Here is an 18189-nt window from a genome sequence, read left to right as displayed (position 1 = left end):
TCCTTTTCTTTCTTTTTTTTTTAAATATTTTTATTGTAATTAATAAAAGGGTTACATAATATTTGCCATATAGAAGGTGCATTAATTCACATACATTGATACCCTTTCATATGTCTTGGTACCCTTTACCCTCCCCCCACCGTCCTTTCTTTCTTATGGTGACAGAATGTTTGTATGTCATTATGGAGTACAGTATCATAATCTGATCCATGCATTCATACACACATATAGTTTATTACACATATACTGTAATAATTAGCCTAGGGTAATAAGTGCCTGTGTCTCCTCAACCATTTGATTTGGGAAATTATATGGCTCTGATTGGAAAGGTTTTCAACCAGGCCAAAATAGTGATTTCTTGAGTCTTAGCAACAGGCATGGAGGACAAAAATCCAGTAAAATCCATGTTCAAGGAACAGTTCATTCATGCATTCTGCAGTTGTCTGCAGAGGCTCTCCTATGAGCTAGGTGCAGGTAAGACAGCAGAAGCTGTATTTTTGAAAGCATAGAGTCCTCACAGTGGGTGTCACTCTACACACAATCACAATGGAAAAAGAATAAATATTTGTGTGTAAATAATAGAGAAATGGAAGATATTACGGGGAAGAATGACCCCAAGCTGGCTTTTATAGCTTCCTGTGGAGCTGGTTAAAGTTTCCTGATAAGCAACTCTAGGATTCTTGATTCTGAGTAGTAGTTCTGATGCCTGCGTCCTGCATGATAATGGGCTGGCAGGCAGGATTTCCTATGGAGAGGTCTTCCTCACCCCAAGTCGTCTCCAGTTTCCTGGATCTGTTTAGGATAGAAGAGCATGCAATATGGTGTTGCACTGACTGGAGACCTTGTAAAGCTGAGATGCCAGCAGTGCGTAAAATCTCATGCGCTGTCTTCAGGGATCAGGATGATTCTCCTCCTCTCAGCCTCTCTTCATCCTAATCCCCAGCACGGAAGTGCAGGGTGGCTTTCCTTGACAAACACTAGTGGCACCCAGGTGCAACTTTGAATCTCAGCCAGGCATGGGGGCAAGAGGGATGCTAATTTTGGGGGGTTGTTTTTGCCATCTGGGACCTGGAAAGAGCTCAAGAGATGACCACACTCTACCTTCAGGGACCCATGGTCTGTGAGGAAGGGATTGAACAGGAATCTTTCCTCCCCCCCTCCTTCCCTCCCTCCCTTCCTTCTTTCCTTCCTTCCTTCCTTCCTTCCTTCCTTCCTTCCTTCCTTCCTTCCTTCCTTCCTTCCTTCCTTCCTTCCTTCCTTATTTATTTTTTGCCAGTTGAGGGCTTGAACTCAGACTGAGCACTGTCCTTGGGCTTTCTCAAGGCTAGAACTCTACCACTTGAGCCTCAGCACCACTTCTGGCTTTTTTTTTGTGTGTGTGTATATGGTACCAAGGAATTGAACCCTGGTCTTCGTGCATGCTAGTCAAACACTCTATCACTAGGCCAAACTCCTGGCCCCAAGCTGCCTCTTTTCATGATGTCAGTCTATTTATCCAAGAAGAAAATACCACCATTTTCAGTGTTAGATGCCAATGCAAGCTAACTGGACACAGAAATTGCCTGCCTATCCACCAGGCTCCAACGCCCACAGGAACAGGCTCATGGTTTACTTATTTTATAGTAATTCCCATGGAGGTGACACATTTTGATCTGGACTGCTCTAGGCACCTAAAACAAAGCCCTATTTGCTACTGTTTACCTAATGTTGTCTTTTTCTCTAGGGCTCACTTTGTACCCCTCAATGTAGGTCAAAGGTCATGTCAACTAGCACAGTGTGAATTATGTCTTGGGAGCAGTAGAAACCTGCCTCTATCATATATTTAGCCCAAACAATCTCACAGTCTTAGTTCCAATCATTATATTTGATTAGTTCATTCAAGTACTTTATGGGCTTGGAAAACATTTTGTAGAGAATAATGCATTGATAAAGCCTATTTAAAAAAAATCTTCTATTTTTTAACCTCAAAACTAGAATAATGGAAATAGGGTTCTATTTTGGAAGCAGGGTTAAGGTTCCAAAGAGCGTATATTAGATTTGAGTTTTGCCTGCTTCTGATCTTGAAACTCTCTTGGAGTCAGAGAATGTGTTAGAAAGCAAGGCTTTTATAAATGGATTGGATTTTTGGTGTGGATCTTAATCCAAAAATAATTAATACCCTTATGGTATCATAAGCAGTTTAAACAATTGAAACTATGTAATGCAACAAATCGCATTTCCTTGTCACCCTTGAAAGCTCCTGCTATCCGAGGGGAATTCACCAACAGTACCAAGCTGAGCTTGCGAAAGAGGCATTTTATCATAAATATTTCTGCTGCTTTTTCCCTGATCTGAAAGTAATAGTTCATGATTGAAAAAATAGTGCTTTATAGCAAGGAATTATTTTTGCTTTCAAACGGTTCTCAGTTATTCCTGGATGATTAAGCTGATAAAAATTCCAGCTTTAGCTTCACTGAAAGCTTAAGAAGCATCATTTTAATGACAACATACCTGGCTAGCTACAGGAAATGGTCACTTGCAAAGAACAGCTCGCTGACTGTGTGTGTGGTCAGGAAGGCAGGTTGTGGCTAGTCTGCCTCAATTGGGTAAGGCTCAAGGATAAGGTCTAAATGAAAGCTTGATGCTTTTTTCTCACTAACATAGGAAAATAAGAATTCAATATAAAAAACCTTCTGCACAATCTCACTAACAAGCAGCATTCAATATATACAAAAATCACAGAGTTTGGGGTAGAGGGTAGCATATATATATATATATATATATATATATATATATATATCTGGGGAAGGTGTGTGTGTGTGTGTGTGTGTGTGTGTGTGTGTGTGTGTGTATGTGACTTGGGCACATGAATGTGAGAGCTTGGAATAAACATGCTGAGATAAAGATTTCTCAGATCTATGTATTTATTAATATCTGCCACAATTCAGAATTGTGTGTAATTTTCTTCTCTTTTCATATAAAAGAATTACAAAGTCATATTTTAGAGATGCTCCTTTTAGAAGAAAATAGATGCTGATTGAATTTTTGATTCTAATTCTGGTCAGGACAATCAGCTAAATGTAATTAAATATAACATTTAATTTTATTGGATTTCCAGTGAGTGGAGGCATTTGAAGTCAAATGGATTGCTATTATAGATTTTTTTTTTTGAGGAATAGAGTTGACTGGTTTTTAAATTTTTCTGCTATTAAGTATGAACATATTTTTAAAAAAGATTTTGCAATTATCTGGGTAAAAGCAGCATTCCCTTCAGTGTCTCATGGTACCATGTACGCGTTCATTGTTTATTCTAAAGAATTTTGAAAGCACCCCTAATGCGCCGATCCAATCTATAGCTTTTGAATTTATTACGCTTAGGGCATTTGTTTATAAAAGGCATTTCTTTCCTTTCTTCTGACATCTGATTCTGCAGAAAGTGCCCCATCCTACTTGCTAAGCTTTTTCCTTTTATTTTGCAGCAAATAGACACCATTGTCCTCCCCTCTTCTTATTTACATATTTGGTCTCATATCCCTTTCCTTTTCTGTCTGCCCTTGTCCTTCTTTCTCCTCTGCTTCTCTCTGTCTCACCTCCTCTTCCTTTGTTCTATTACTAACATTATTTTTGCTTTTCAGCTAAAATGAAACTACAGCAAAAATATACAGACATCTGCTTCTATGTCTGTCTGTCTGTATCTGTCATCCATTGTCTACTGAGTAAATTTGTGACATGGTATATGTGGTATGGATAGTAGTGGTATAAGGAGATGATACTTATTTTTACTTTATGCACCAGCCCTATTTCCACAAGGCTCACAGTGATGGCAATACCCACAGATCAAGGGTGTGACTGGTAGTCTTAGATTAATCAGAACACCCCAACTGGGATTAATTTTTCATTAACTAGTGAATGATTCAGGTGATATTGAGGGAATCTGGAAAAGGACAGGTATGAGATAGTAAGATTCAGGAGTCTGCGTGCAGGCCGGGCCTTGGGCGAAGACAGCCCCAGCCAGTCTTGCTTCTTCCACGGAGTGCTAAAGGCCAGCAGAAAAGACGGACATCCTTCCAATGTTATTTATTAAGCCCCTGTTGTATGCTGGCAATAACTGGCTAGTTGTTTATTTATTTATTTTTTGGTCATAACAGCCTGAAAGAGGCTTGCATGAAAGTGAATTTTCAAAGAGGAAGCATGATGGCTCAGGTAATCTAATTAGTACTGAATTGAGAGGAATGCAATTTATAACAGTCATAATAATAACAGTAATGACTTTTGTCGTGTATCAGAACCCTATGGAAGATGCTCTGTTTAATTTAGATTCCATTGTAAGGCAGCAATCCAAATGACCCAGACCTTTCCATATTGAACATTTCTGTCATTTTGTGTAGTGAGAGCCAAATGTGTCCAATAAACAGATGAGATTGTCTCTTCCTGTGTGACTGAAAGTACCTTCCAAACCCTACATTAGAATTAAGCTTCTTCCCCTATATCTAGATATTTCTTTGTTACTACTTTTATTCAGGATCATCTGGTAAGATGTAAGAAAAGTCTTAATTACCCAAGTTGTATAACCTAAGACTCTACTGGTCTTACCTGAAATTTTAGGACACCAGTAGTTACCCTTGTTTGCTCATGGGATTATTTTGAAGATCATTGGATGTGATAGGAATGAAAGCATCTTGTAAATTTAAACTGTTATAAAAACCTAGCTGAAATAATTATTATTTGTATGCATCATTATCATGAATGATCCTGTGAATTTGAAATTTAGTAGGAGAGTATCCCAAAGAAATTTCTCTCTATATTTTTTTTCACTCAATCTTAAACATTTCAGAGGGTCAGTGTATTTAAGGAACTGTAAGACCCTACCAAGGCTCTGAAGATAATTAATGAATGTTAATACAATTACGATGAGATTAGCTTTCTGTAAGAACCATCTTGAAATAAAATTTTTTTAGGTTAAGTTTTGTTTTGTTTTGTTTTGGGCACCAGTCGTGGAGCTTGAACTTGGCCTGGTGCTGTCCCTGAACTTTTTTGCTCAGGGCTAGAACTCTACCACTTGAGCCACAGATCTACTTCTGTTTTAATATTTTCTTTGTTGTTGTTTTGTGCTTTGTTTGTTTTGTTTGTAGTTAATTGGAGATAATAGCCTCCTAGCTTTTCCTGCTTGGGCTGGTTTTGACCTGCCATCTTCAGATCTCAGCATTCTGAGTAGCTAGTATCATGTACCTGAGCCATTGGTGCCTACAAGGTCAAAATTTTTCAACAGAAAAAAGCTCAAGATTTGGAGTGATTCAATTTTTTGAGCTGTTGATAAGAAGAAACAAAAATGACCTATAGACACATGAAGAAATGCTCAAAATCTCTGGTCATAAAAGAAATGCAAATCAAAACAACTCTAAGATTCCACCTCACTCCAGTTAGAAGGGCTAGGATCAGGAAAACGAATAACAACAGATGCTGGGGGATGTGGCCAGGAGGGATCACTACTACACTGTTGGTGGGAGTGCAAATTCGTTCAACCACTATGGAAAGCAGTATGGCAGTGCCTCAAAAGAGTAAACATAGAGCTCCCCTATGACCCAGCAATTCCACTACTTGGCATTTACCCAATCATCCAGAAACAAGGACATACTAAATCCACCAGCACAACAATGTTCATTGCAGCACTATTTACCATAGCAAAGATATGGAACCAACCTAGATGTCCCTCAGTTGATGAGTGGATCAACAAGTTGTGGTATTTGTACACAATGGAATTCTATGCTGCTGTCAGAAAGAATGACATCGCCCCATTTGTTAGGAAATGGAAAGACTTAGAAAAAATCATATTAAGTGAAGTAAGCCAGACTCAAAGGAACTTAGGCTCAGTGGTTTCCCTCATTTGTCATAATCAGTAGAAACCTTGGGCTCTCCTAGCAGAGATTTGCAATAGAGCCTTGATACATAAGGCCATATAGTAGGAAGCTAATTGAAAGGACCTCCAGGATATTGTAACAAAAGCCATATAATGAATGATTGTTGTCCTTAATGTACTATGTTATCTCTCATCTCTTTTGCTGTCCCTTGGTTATCTCATATTGTTACAGTATCTCACTTTGTTATCTGATATATCAGATATATTTGTATTTGGTTATCTGAAATTGGATAGGGAAGAGGGGAAAACAAGATGAGGGGTGGGGGTGGGGGTGGAGGGAAATGGGGACCAAGACATGTGAAAGGGTATCAATGTATGGGAATTAATGCACCTTTTATCTGGCAAATATCTTGTAACCCTTCCATTAATTACAATAAAAATATATGAAAAAAGGAAAAAGCTCAAGAATCAAAGGACAGTTTGAGATAAAGTCATGGTAATAACACTAACAGAAATAATGGTATACATTATTTTCTTTGCACTTAATAATTGTTAGACATTATAATGTACACCTGTTCTCTATTACACCTCTTTCTTCACCACAGATACTAGATGTGGGTCCTATCGTGAGGTTCTTCAAGATTAAATAACTCGCCTAAGATCCTGCTCCTCATAATAATCATGATTTCAAATCCAGGTAATCCATTTCTCAAAGATGGATGGGCCAGAGTGTAGAAAGAACTCAGGAATAGATGAAAGAGTATAGGATGGAGGGAGTGTGGCGATGTCCTGCAAAAGACTGCTCAGACAGATGAGATTGACTAGAAGAACCTTAACTCTTTCCATGGGTTTGGTGGACCTAGAACATCTATAGTCATCTATCAGTTGTCATGGAGCAGACTAACTCTTAGGGCCTTCCAAGACACCAGCCAATCATCCCCTCAGCCAGGACCTCAGCCAATCATGCCTTCAGCCAGGACATCAGCCAATCATCCCCTCAGCCATTCACCCTTGCAATGGTGGTATGACACTGTGTTCTCTATAGCAGTTTGGTGTACCATGTAACTCTGTGTCTACTGAGTGAACCTGCTGACCCCTGGAACTAACAACTTGAACATACTTGAACAAAGTCCACACAGATACACAGAAAGGCCAGAATGAGAGCGGTAATGTTGCTGTGCTCCATCACATCTGAATACCCCGAAGGAGAAAATGTGTTGAAGTCCCTTTGGACAACTCTCTAAAGATTTAAAAGAAAACACTTTTAAAATCACTAATTTCAAATGTGAATTTTCAACAGTTCTCTCCACAAACTTAAGTATTTGAGGGGATTCAAGTTACTTGGTTTAGTCCACCTTGGATTCACAAATCACACCATGGCTTTTTACCTCAAGACATAGGCATCTAAATTTTCTTAACTTAAGAGTTATAAAATAAAAAAAGAGGAAGTTTGGTTTGACTGTGATGTCAGATACACCCAACAGGCCACCAATGATGAGCATGAAGTTGGAATTCAAAGTCATTTTTGTCATATCCTTTCGTCCCCTGAGTCTTGGAGATAAACTGAAGTCTCTCAGGACCCCAATGTCCTCTTCTAGAAAGTAAGAATAAAAGCTAGGCACCAGTGGCTCATGCCCGTAATCCTAGCTACTCAGGAGGTTCAGATCTGAGTATCACAATTCAAAGCCAGCCTGAGCATGAAAGTCTGTGAGACTCTTATGTCCAATTAACCAACAGAAAACCAGAAGTGGCACTGTGGCTCAAATGGTAAAGCGCTAGCCTTGAGTTGAAGAACACAGGATCAGTGCCCAGGCCCACATGTGGTTCAAGCCCCACAACCGACCAAAAAAAGAAAAGAAAAAAAGAAAGTAAGAATAAATACATGCAGCAAACATGGGAAACTGAGTATTCGTCATCTGTCTGATACACAATAGCCCATGCACTGCTGTACAAATCATTAGCATTTGGAGGACATGATTAAAATTAATCAGAATAATTATTCTCAAAATATTCTGTCAGGAAAGTAACAAAAAAAACAGACAAAAAGCACAAGAATTGTCCTTTAATAGCTTCCACATTTCCATTTTTCGTAGGTTTTCTTTTGAGATACTAATCTGAAGCTTCTCATTTTTTTTATCACTTACTTTGCAAAATCTCTAGCCATTTGGGTTCCATCTATTAAAAATCTTAAAAACAATTAGATTCAAACACTTATCTCTCTTTTTTAATTATTTAATTCTTTCCAACATCCATCTCTCTCCTGCTAGGAGGGATTTCAGGCCTGGAGGAACTCTGTAGGCCTTCACCTGGATGGGCCTTGATGGCCATGTGGTGAGCTGGGAGGGGTGGGGGTGGGATTGCTCTATGAATGGAGCTCCAAATAGGCTATTTTCAGGTCTCCATTTCTCACGCAGCGACCTTGGGCACCATGCTACATGGCCCTACATCCAATCCTCTATTTGTGGAGTGTCCCTTCTGTGTCAGAAACATTATGCTGACCTCTTAGATACTCCCAAAGTGCCGGTACTCTATGCAGTTTCAAATGATGCAACACCAACAACAAGAGCTCACAGGAGATTAGAGGTCAAGGCTCACCTGGCTTACACTGGGTTCCTGCCCCCTTTTAGCTGAGCTCAGAGCATTTTCGCTTTCCATTTCACCATGCTGTCCATCCTGCTCAACTTCTCTGGGCCTCAGTTTCTTTCTTTTGTCAGATGTAATATAAGCCTACCTACTTCCTTAAGGTGCTTAAGATCATTAAGTAAGAACACACACACACACACACAAATGCTTTGTAGCTTGAACAAGCCTAAGCTTATTCTTATTCTCTAGTGGGGTTATTCAACTAAAATATGCCTACATTGAGGTATAGTAACAAATGCCTTGGTGATGGCTTTATGGATAAAGTCAGAACTGATTTGGGGTGAGGAGATGGAAGGAATGAAGAGTGGAGGTGAAGTTTACTGGACGTGTCCTAAATACCAAGTGCATACTATAGCCCATTCACCACAAATACAATATTAAGGTGATAAATAAATGGTGATACGATTGTCCTGTTATAATGAGGCAGGAATCAAGGATAGGAGAGAAGTAGCGTTTCTATCCAAGTAGCAGAATTAGGATCCTGACCCATCTAGAGAGGCATTAAATCCTGTTGTCTTCCCAGCACAGCACCCGACTCAGGACAAAGTGAGCTAGAAATAGAGTCCCCCGATGTGAAGGCCAGAGCTGTCCAGATGGCACAGAAAGTGCTGGCCTTTGTTTTCAGAGTGGACTTGTCCATGGAGTCACCTGAGAGGACTCTCTGGGGAGAAGACTCAGAAGTGCCACCATTCAGATGTCTGGGGCCAAGAGTGGATTCAAGGATGAATGCTTTGGGAACTGCAAACAAACAGGGTTTGCACCAGTCAGTCTCAGGCAAAGGGCAATTTAGTGGAGAATTCTGTCAGTGAATCCGTTAGGGTTTGAACAACCTTGATGGTGTCCCCTAGGCCACTCAGCGCCTTGATGGGTGAATCAGGAAAAGGAATACTGAACCCCCAAGGGTGGGTGTAAGGAGTAAGTGAGTGAAGGCGCAAGACAGGCTGGCAAGAGCCAGTGTTAAATCAATGTAACCTGTCCTTCCTGCTTCTCTAGGGCATATTTTATCTGAGGCTTCTCAGAGGATTTCTGAAGCTTTGCCATTTCTCTGGCAGGCCTCTGATGAGCCAGCCTTGGCATTATTTTCCTGATCCTGTGGTTTGAATGTGCCCTGAGAATCTGAAGAATCACTACCATTGAGGCACTGGGCCACAGTGTCGACAAAGACAGAAAAGAGCACTTGTAAAACAAAACAAAATGAAATAAAATGGATATCAGCAATGTTCAATTGCATCAGCATTGTTGGAAATTAAATGGTCTATGCTTTGATGACACATTTCTCTTTTCTCTTTCAGGACAGCCTATTATTTGTTTGTTCTAACTGAGACAAAAACCTGGAAAAGAGATCTGCTGGCACAGTTCAAGGGTAAGTGTTTGATATTGGCTTTCATCTCGCTCTTGAGCTCTTCAACCACGGGAGCTGGGACAGGAGGCCTGCATGGCTCCAAAGCCTACATCTTTGTCAAACTTGAGAGAAAAATCGTACTAATTTGCAAAAGAGAAAAGCTCCACTTCCATGGAGGCTCTGGGAGCTAACTTCTTTGAATGACCTCTTTTGAATTGAGGCTGTCTTGCTAGGGGCCTGTCCTTGTGCCCAGAATTAGTCTCTCGACTTTAGTAGGGGGTCCAAGCTTGGGGAAGATTAGGTTGAAAACATGTAGTCTACTAATTCTTTCTGGCTAGGCATCTTGATTCCTTTTTCCCAGTAGGAAAAGAATGAAAGAATCTGTAAAAACAGAGCTAAGGCAGCCGACTTTCCTTCTGTTCCTGAAATGAGCTAGAGGGCCACTCATTTCCTCATAGGAAGCCTGCTTTTGCAGGTGTGGAACTCTTTCCTTAATGATCACTTAGAACCATGAGATGTCACACAGGCAGAGCTGCCCTAGTTCGTTTACCTGAACAGCCGGAGGAGGGTCGAGAGCTCAGGGTGGAGAGATCCTGGGAGAGGGTCTTGTGGCGGCATCACGCAGAAGTCAAGACACTGGTGGTCTGGAAGGCAAGCCTGGCCAAAATGGTCCCAAGGCTGGCCTGATGCTTCAGCAGAGGCCAGCTCGGATGAGCCTTTTAGTTTTGGTTTTCTGTGAAATGTGGCTACAGACCTGGGGAGGGGTGGCTGGGGTAGGCAGGACTTCCTCTTCTTGAGCTGTAATGTGGTTAAAGTACGGTGTGGGAGGTTTACGTCTTCTGACCTGAAGGGTGTTCGTAATGTCACAGAAGATCCTTACCCAGTCCTTGGCAAATCACCAGAATACCTTAAAACAGATGGCTGAACAACAGCAAGTGCAAAAGAAAGGCTTTCTTCATCTTACCTCCTGTGCATACTGGAGGTTACTTATCTTGTGATTGGATGTTGTAATGGCTACCCAAGCCATCCAAGAAACATGGAGAAAAGCCCTCAGGGATGGGGGTGAGAAATGGCCACTTCTTATTCTTGCTGTGTTCATTATTAGCTATGGGATGTTGGGCAAAAGGCTATTTATTTCTCAACTCATTCCCATATCTATGATGGCAGAATCATATTATTACCTTTTAGAATTAGTATAAAAAATGAACCAAACAACATCAATAAGTTCATGAAGTCCATATGAGGCACTTGGTATAATTTACTTTCCTTCTGCCTTCAATTTGGTCCACACAGGGGGCCCTGTTAAGTACCTATTGTTCTTCATCTTCATACATTGCTTCTATATATGTGGATGTTCCTGGTGTTGAATTCCACAACACTCTTCTGTATTATTTGAAATAAACTCAGAGAAATTTACATATTCTTGGGTTAAAACCCGAGTTTTGACTTATAAGGGAAACATAGAATTAAGTACTCTCTGAATGGGCCGAGTACTGTGTCAAGCAACTTGAAAGCATTTTCTTACTTCATGTAATAGCTATGTAAGGAAGATATTTTAAATTACTTTGTGTGTGTGTGTGTGAGGGGCGGGGGGTCATGGGGCTTGAACTTGGCCTGGGCACTGTCCCTGAGCTCTTCAGCTCAAGGCTACCACCCCTACCCTGGAGCCAAGCCCCACTTCCCATTTTCTAGAGGTTAATTGGAGATAAGAGTCTCAGGTCCTATTGTGCCCAGGCTGATTTTGAACCTTGATCCTCAGATCTCAGTCTCCTGAATAGCTAGGATTACAAGCATGAGCCACTGCACCCCCGGTTCTTAAATTACTTTTGTTTAACTGTAAAGGACAATACAAGCTGTTTATTCATTTTGTCTATTGGTGTTAATGTATTTTGGGTGTAAAACAGCAACAAGGAAATCCAGTTTATCAGCTCACTCTTATGTGAGTTACTGGGTCAGTTATTTGGGTCTAGACAACTATTATTGTCTCTAAGTACAAAGAAATTGCCATTTAACAAAGCAGTTTTTAAATACAATTTATCTTGATCAACCTTCTCACCCATCTCTCCCCCTACTCACCCATTCCCTCACTTTTCTTTTTTCTTTTTTGTCTGTTGTGGGACTTGAACTCTGGGTCTGGGCATTGTCCCTGGGCTCTTTGACTAAAGGCTACAGCTCTACCCCTTGAACCACAGAGCCACTTCCAGTTTTCTGGTCATTAATTGGAGATAATGGTCTTATGGACTTTAGTGCTCAGGCTGGCTTTTTTGTTGTTGTTGTTGTTGTTGTTGTTTATTTGAATTAGATAAGGGAAAGGAAACAACAGGATGATGAGACAAAGGACAAAGGATGAACTAATTTAACCCCGATATTCACAAGACAATAAGTTGGAAATGAACTTTACAACTTGAGAGGGGGTTGGGGGAAGAAAAATGGCAGAAAACATGGAAGGGGTAACAATATTCTAGAAGTAATGCATTCACTACCTTATGAATGTAACTGTAACCCCTTTATACACACGCTGACAATAACATTTTTTAAAAATTAGATCTTTTTTTTTAAGTATTTTTTTATTGTAATTAGTAAAAGGGTTACATGATATTTGCCAGATAGAAGGTGCATTAATTCACATACATTGATACCCTTTCACATGTCTTGGTACCCGTTTCCCTCCCCCCCCACACCCCCCACCCGTCTTGGTTTTCCCCCCTTCCCTATCAAATTTCAAATATCCAAATACAAATAAATTCAATATATCAGATAACAAAGTGAGATACTCTACCATTTTATAAAGAAGAAAACATTAGAAATTGGTAAGAATTATTTTGTGAGCTGGAACTCAGGGCCTCAGTGCTGTTGCTGAGTCTTTTTGCTCAAGATTGGCGCTCCACCACTTTGAGCCAGTGCCACTTCCGGAGTTTTGGGGTTCACTGGAGGTAAAAGTCTCACAGACTTTCCTGCCAGGGATGGCTTTGAACATGGTTATGTTCTAATCTCAGTCTCCTAAGCAGCTAGGGTTACAGGCATGATTCTCGGGCACCTGGCAAGAATTATTACTATTTTTTTTCAGGCTGTTCTCTCATTTTAAAGAAATTCATGACTTTGTAATTGGTTCTCTTCCTGAAAAGAGTGATAGATCCTGATGGGTCCGGCCTGGCTTTGAACTGCGATCCTCAGATCTCAGCCTCCTGAGTACTAGAATTACAGGGGTGAGCCACAGTACCCGGCTCTGACTCTTCTTGACTTTGTAGAATATACATCGGATTCCTATCTGTTTCCCCTTTTGCTTTTCCTTTGTCGACTCCTTTCTCCTTATCTCCACCCCACCCACTCTGAGTACAAAGTACCACACATGGTTTGGAACAGAAGAGACATTTCTTGTCTCAGGCTGTGGAGCAGCCAGAGGACTCAGAGCAAGGTGGAAGGCCACAGCTGGTTCCCTCTGGAGGCTGTGGTGGGAAGATGGGCTTCAACTCCTTGTGAGTGTGGAGTCGCTCTGTTTGTTTCCACACAGCATTCTCTCCTTGTGCAAAAGTCCCCTTCCTGAGGGGACACCGGTCACACTGGTCAGAGCCTACTCTTTGGCCTCATAGCCTGAACTGGGTTCACCTCCACCCAGGTACACAGCGTTTTCCCTCATTAGTTCCCACATCCCAGAGAGACCATGTTTTATATCTTGTCCTTTTTTATTTTATTTTTGTTGGTTGTGGCGCTTGAACTCAGGGCCTGGGTGCTGCCCCTGAGACATTTTGCTTAAGGCTAGTGGTCTACGACTTTGAACCACAGTGTTAGCTAAAGTCTCACAGACTTTCCTGCCTGGGTTGGCATTGAACTGGCACCCTCTAAATATCAGCCTGCTGAGTAGCTAGGATGACAGATGTGAGTCACCTGTGTCTGGTTGTTATTTATTTATTTATTATTTATTTATTTTTTGCCAGTCCTGGGCTTGAGCTCAGGGCCTGAGCACTGTCCTTGGACTTTCTCAAGGCCAGAGCTCTACCACTTGAGCCTCAGCACCACTTCCGGCTTTTTTCTATGAGGAATCGAACCTGGGTCGTCATGAATGCTAGACAAGCACTCTACCACTAGGCCAAATTCCCGGCTGTTATTCATTTTTTTTTAAAGTGTATGTTAGTACCCTTTTTATGGTATCTTGTATTTTAGTGAGATTGACTCTGTTGAATTACTTTCTCTTTCATTATTTCCCTACCCTTTCTTATGTCAGTTTTGCTATGATATCTTTGCAGGCACTTTCAATGCATTGTTCACCTAACCATGTTCTTTTTCTATTCCCTTTTCCCCTAGTCCTCTAAAACAGTTCCACAGTTGTCAGCATGTAATGGGGTGAGTAGGAATTTGCTAGACCAACAGAGGAGAATAGATAGGAAAGGAGAGAAAAAGAAGCAATAGCAGGATGTAGGAAAAGAAAAAAGAAAGTAAAGAAGTAGGCAGGACAGAAAGGAGAAAGGAGGGAGACTAGGTATCATGTTGTCATCAGAGTGTACATTCAAGGACAAGGAGATTATCTTTCAGAATGCTGAAGGAGTAGAAAGGACTTGCCACAGAAACATCTAGAGACAGACTGCATGCCCCATAGTCAAGGCCCATCACCCACATGTCATAGCCTATGTTTTCTCTTCTTGCACTGATGTCCTATGTTGTACCACTCACTGGATGGAATCCTTATGCTCCTCTTTCTGTTTGGGGCATGAGTTGCTTCATGAGTTCTTGCCTCTCACCTCCCACTTTCCATCCCTGACCTCATGGTCTATGGGTACCTGCTGTGGAGCTATAGGAGGGTTTAGGGGGACAATCAGGCCACGATTCTCCAGTGATATAGCTCGGAGGGTGCCTGGTTTGGGGCAAGGAACTGAATCATTCCTGTCCTTGGAAGGGTGGCTGTGATGATCACATGACTTACTTCCTACCAGTGCCTGGCTTTGTGCTTGGAACCTCCCCTTATTTGTTTTTTCCCCAAGCCTCTCTCCAGTACCATGAAAACATGCCATGGGTGTTAGCAGTCATGCAAACCAATGGATTAATACACCACATGTGTGAAAATAAAGGATGTGTGATATCTACAGAGCTGCGCAGGGTCTGAGTGGGATGCTCTGGGTCTACTCTTGATCTGGTGAGTTTGTGTTCACCTCTTTCTGGCTATTTTATTTGAAAGTATGAAGCCTTTGAGCAGATTATGCTGAAAAAATTATAGAGGAAGAAAACAAACAAGTAAGTAAACATATCTAAAATAAAATAGGGATGGAAATCCAGACATGATGTTGAAGACCAATTATACAGAAAAACAGAATCATGTTTCCAGGAATGGCCAGGAGAAGAAAATGTCAGGGCGGCTGACACGTGAGATGGAAGAGCTCACTTCAAATCTTGCCTGGCTCCACTCATTACAGGCATTCAGACAGGTTGATCGAAACAATTCTCTCATTCCTACTCTCTAAAAAAGGGGTGCAATGCTAAGAGCTTCCTAGAGTTGTTAATGCATGAAATTAAAACAAGTGTCTAGCAAATATGGGACAGAGACATATGTTAGCAAGCCGGAAGTCATTTCCACAGGAAGGCTTTACAGTTTTTCAACTTTATGACACATGAGGAGAGACTGATATTTTAAGGGGCACTTTAAAAATATTTTTTACTTTAACCTTTTAATTTTGAAATGATTATAGACTCACAAGAAGTTTTTTTTAAAAAAAATTCACAGAGTTTCCATTAGTATCTCTTCCCCAAAGGTCCACTCTTAGATACTGATTTCTTTTGAATAACCATTCTGAGCATACACAGATTTGATTCTTCATTCATTCCCTCTTTCTAATATGAGAAATGAGGACAAGTGCTGGGGAGGGGAGAGAGAAAAAAATGGCAATGTCTCATGTAACTTTTCGCTCCCCTGCTGATTTTGCTCTCGGTTTCTTTTGCAATTTTTTTCCCCAACAAGACAAATTTAGGTGTTAAAAGAAAAGGCTGGCTCTGGGTAAACAGCCTGACACCTTGTAGTATTCAGTTTTCATGCTTTCAGCCGCTAGTGACTGCTAAGCTTAGCCTCGTATCTGACAGCTGGTCTCAGGCCAGTGTCAAGGACTGAAGTTGAACCCTGAAACTTAAACATCCACATGTCCCCAAACACAAAAGAGACAGTTTCACCACCGTCAGTGAAGACTGGGTTACATGGTTCATAAATCCCCACCTGAGAGTACTGTCTGTCTTCTGCAAGAGATCAACAACTTGTGTATTTTAAGAATTTTTTTTATAGTGTAAGTCTTGTGTGAAAACCTGGGTTAATTAGCATCAGCATTTCTGATTCATTATAGCTTAGCAACTGTTTATTATAGGTACCTCAGGCAGTTGGCCTCTGGATCCTGAAGACGGGTTCGTTTCACACTAATTGTCATTCCCACTTTATTTCCTGTCCTGTCACACCACGAGTCCTCTCGCCACAATTAGCTGTGCCCTCTCTCCATCACTATGTGGCCCCTTTCAAAGCAAGATGTCTATGTGAGCCTGAGGGGTGTCCTCTCATGGATTCCAGACATGTGCAACTTCCTCTGGCCTGGGGACACAGCTGGAAAGTCTTTATGATTGCTAAGAAAGACCTTCCCGGCATAGAGCTCAGCATCATAAGCATAAATAAGCTAGAAGTTATGTTTCTGTTTTCCTGGGGTGCTGTAGTAGTTTGGCATGATCTATGGAAGTTTATTCTCTCTAGTATGGATCTTCTGGTGTCCCCCATCTCTGGGTCAGCCATCCAGACCAGGCCTCATGCAGGAAAGAACTCTACATGTTAAGTCCAGAGCTCGGTGGGGAGCTCACAGTGGAAGGCCGCTCTGGAAGCCCACAGGGGTTCTGATCTTTGGGTTTTCCCAATCCCGTTGCATTGCATTTTCATCTAAGTGTTTTGGACATCGCAGAGGTCAGGGTGCTGAGTTCATATACCGAACTCTCTTCTTGTAATCGTTGTCTTGTTTCTCTTGGAAACCCCTTTTTCCTTCTTCAAACAGTAGGCAGGTTGTCAATGGGACAGTCTCTGTGAATGACACATCTATTGTTGAGTTTGCTCTGCTTTTTCCAGAAGGGCTCCATAGGGTTAATATGAGGACTTTTCAGTAGATGCACTACATGCATGTATAATGTACTCATTATAGTAATTCCTCCATGTTCAAGTTACTGTTGTGGTTATGTCTAGTAAACGGTAGAATCAGCCTTGCTATGTTCTTGCAACATTGGTGATAGATTCATTTGTCACCGTATCCTGCCTTCATCCCTGTAGCCTCTCAGATCTGCCCAGCAGGAGAACTTCTGTCCTGCTGGGCTTGTGGGAGCAGGTGGTAGCCAAGGCTTCTTCTCGAACCATGAAATGCCAGTGATGCAGGAAAACAGAATAAACACAGTGTGGGAAAATGAAGGGATGACAGGGAGAGAATGATACCAAGGGACAGCAGGATAAGGGAGAGAAGGTCTGAGGGAGGTGGGATGGGGTGGTTTGAGTTTGAATCTCTGCAAAACTGGCATTGCAGCTCAAATCTGAATGCTCAGAGGACTCTGCTGGGGTTTACTCTGGAGGAAAGAGATTCTCAAAGGAAAGGATGGGTTTGTGGGTATGTATGGTGTCAATTATAAATCTTGAAAGGATGCTATAGTTACTTTGCATCTTGGAATCTACTATAATACCAAGAACTCACATGGTATCACCCGTATGATGCCATAGCTGAATCGAATTGCTGTTGTTTTGCTTCTTCAGCCATGCCTGTCATCCAGCTCTTTGTCTGGTTAGTGAGAGATAGAGTCTCATGGACTTTTCTGCCTGGTCTGGTTTCACACCAGGACCCTGGATCCCAACATCTCCAGTAGCTAGAATTACAGGCGTGACCTACTGATGCTTGGCTTACGTTTCACATTTTTAGTGGAGAAAATAGAGTCCTAACAAGGTGGAGTGGCTTACCAACAAGGTCAACTGAGGGAGAGACCAAGTTTTAGTGTCTACAGCAAATGCTCTTCTAGATGAGAACAGCTTTGTCTATTAGTTTTGCACTGTAATGGTGGGTATTGCAAGCCATTATTTCTTGTGCAGAGTCTTGTTTAGAAAAATCTATCTGGGTATGTGACATCATCCATGAGGGGAAAAAAATCTGCTACGGATTGTTTGCCAAACACTTTTCTCTGAGGATGAAAAACACTAGAGTATTTTTAAACCATGCAGGCAAATCAGAGCCTTTCCATGCAGGCACTGAATTGTTGCCAGAGTAGCTAAATTAGCAGGGCAAAGGGCCCCTTACCATCTGTCCTCACAGAGGCTGGATTTAGGTCTTGAAGTGAGAGTCAGATGAAGAGAAAGGGAAGCAGTATGGAGCACTGATGAGGA

The sequence above is a fragment of the Megascapheus bottae genome, chromosome 13 (assembly GCF_031878675.1).
Source record: "Megascapheus bottae isolate mThoBot1 chromosome 13, mThoBot2.hap1, whole genome shotgun sequence".
In the NCBI taxonomy this organism is placed as follows: domain Eukaryota; kingdom Metazoa; phylum Chordata; class Mammalia; order Rodentia; family Geomyidae; genus Megascapheus; species Megascapheus bottae.
This window is presented reverse-complemented; position numbering follows the sequence as displayed.